This window comes from Alosa pseudoharengus, unplaced genomic scaffold, assembly GCF_046254945.1.
Source record: "Alosa pseudoharengus isolate Yale_2024_CS ecotype anadromous, Long Island Sound unplaced genomic scaffold, YU_APseudo_1.1 YU_APseudo_1.1_scf_3, whole genome shotgun sequence".
NCBI classification, from domain to species: Eukaryota; Metazoa; Chordata; class Actinopteri; order Clupeiformes; family Clupeidae; genus Alosa; species Alosa pseudoharengus.
The window spans coordinates 29,193,517-29,196,016 of record NW_027468718.1 but is presented as its reverse complement, the minus strand read 5'-3'; the positions used below and the strand labels follow the sequence as shown (position 1 = coordinate 29,196,016).

The 2,500-nt window shown below is 47.4% G+C and overlaps 1 protein-coding gene across 1 annotated transcript in view; it reads right to left on the bottom strand.

The window, feature by feature from the left end:
* ncam2b (neural cell adhesion molecule 2b) overlaps positions 1-2,500 on the bottom strand; it is a 58,523-nt gene that overhangs the window by 2,653 nt on the left and 53,370 nt on the right. The gene's annotated exons all lie outside the window — the stretch shown is intronic.

Genomic DNA, 2,500 nt, shown 5'->3' with positions numbered 1-2,500 from the left:
TTATGCTGCTGTCAGCTGAGCATTGTATAGTTTAAATGTAGCCTATTGAATAATTTGAAATGATACTTTGAATTCAAGCAGAAACTCTTCTTTATTAATTGCTTGTATAGCCTACTTGAATATGGAGATCATGTGCTCCATGGCTACCTCTGATCAGTCAGAGTGATAGCCAATGAGGCCTATCACTTTCAGTGCTCCATGACAGTTGAAAATATATGCATATTTAAGGGTAATGCAAAGATTTTGTATTTAATTAGGTGTGCCCGACCGATTTGAGGGCCGCTTGGGCCAAATATGCCAGGGCCGATTTTTGGTCCCAGTCCGCCCCTGGTCGATACTTTTGCCTGCATCAAATCGCGCATTCGCATTTAGTGCGCTACCATCAGCTTAACATGAGTTCTAAGCGTCTTTGTATGCTCATCTGACTTCACTAGACTGTGAATGCATTTATTTATGTTGTAAGACATGTAAAATAAATGAATGACACCGGCACTACACACAAATGAATTTAAACTTACTGTACACCGCACTTCCCTAATAACTTCTGACTAGTTCTCTCGCGTCACTGACAGTAGCTAGAATGCATCAAGAAAACACAGGGAAAACACTGTTCAGTCCACCAAGTCATGATAAGCTATTGGCGCTGCTCAGCACCAGTTGTGATATTTGTCCTACTAAGTGTAATCGTAGGTAATGTCATGTATGAAAACTAGTATTGTTAGGCAATACTATACAGTACGTGTCAAGTCCAGGGCAGCTGAGGTGTGGCGATGACATCATCAATACGCAAGTATGCGGTTTCGCCGTCCAAACGAACTCGCAAGGGCTACGGTTTCAGATTTTTCCAGTGTGGTTTCGAGCAGTGCGTTTACAAGATGTGGAGAGGCTATCAGATGGAGCCTGGCCCGCGCTGTGTGTGTGTGTGTGTGTGTGTGTGTGTGTGTGTGTGTGTGTGTGTGTGTGTGTGTGTGTGTGTGTGTGTGTGTGTGTGTGTGTGTGTGTGTGACCACCTACTTGTGTACGAGTCCCTCTGTGGGGGTGGGGGGGAGGTGGTGCATGGGTGTGTATTGGTTTGTAGGTGTATGTGTGTGTGTGTGTGCCTTTGTGTGTGTGTGTGTGTGTGTGTGTGTGTGTGTTATGTCTCTGCGTGTCACAAGAGTCTTCTAAAGCCATGCTGGTTGTTATTGCAGCTGGGGGCAATTGCGCTCTTAATCCCCGCTAGCCCAGGGCAGGGGAGACGTGACAGGATTTGATTCCGCGCCGGTGGGAAGGAACCTCCGATGGTGCCACACGTGGTCACAGATCGGCCTGACTAACCGGCGACACTGAGACGAGGGCCAACTGGACCGGCCTGTGGCTCTCTCCAGCAGGTGGCAATTACAGCTGCTGCTCATGCCGATTCTACCGAGTGGCCATGTGACTGAAGAGGTTGTGAACGAACATTGGAACACATGGTCTGAGGAATAAACAAGGCCACTGGACTTAGGGTTACTGTTACTGTAAACTGATGAAAATGTCAGACAATGCACTGGCCTCTTTTGAACACGCCTCTTTTACCTCATTTGAACACATTTCATGAAGTGCATCAGAGAGGAAGCAGTCCTTGTGGAAGATGGGTGGGGCAGTAAATGAGTGAGAGCGGGATAAGAGAGAGAAAGAGGGAGAGAGATAGATAGAGGGAGAGAGAGAAAGGGGGGGCGAGAGGGATGGAGAGAGAGAGTGATATGATGGACAAGGAGAGATTGTCCGTGTCTGCATTCCTGCATGAGTGACCATATGTGTGTATATATGTGTGTGTGTGTGTGTGTGTGTGTGTGTGTGTGTGTGTGTGTGTGTGTGTGTGTGTGTAAGTGATGGACTGCGATTGTTAAACAAATTTAATTATTCAGTGGCTGAGCAAGTGACTGGGAGAGCTGGGCCAGAGAATTTAAATACCTAAGAGTGCAGAGCACAGCCTTGGTTGACACTTGAATGAGAGAGAGAGTGTGAGTGTGGAGTGTGTGTGTGTGTGTGTGTGTGTGAGGGTGTGTGTGTGTGTGTGTGTCTGTGTATATGCGAGTATGTGTGAGAGAGAGAGAGAGAGAGAGAGAGAGAGATAACGAGAGAGAGAGAGAGAGGGGCGGCCCCCAGCTGTGGTGTGTCAGAGATCGGGGTCACGGGGGGTTCCCAGGCCTTCTGGAGCTCCTGCCTCCAGCACTGCACCTAATCACAGACACTACACTACACTAGACCATGCTGACACACATAGCAGGGTGGAGCTGTGTAATGTGATCTTAATGTGGCAAAATACTGTCCTCTGACTCACTCTGATCTGACTGACTGAAATCAATAAAGGCAGCTGACTCTTTCATGGAGTAAGCAGTGTTGCACATTTCCTTTTTTCTGTCATATAGAAGTTGTCCTTACAAAACCGCTGCATCTGCAGTATGATCTATGAAGGTGTGTAGGCTCCTCTCCACCTACTGCCAAATCCTGTGCTGACAGACTGCTGAAAGAGCTC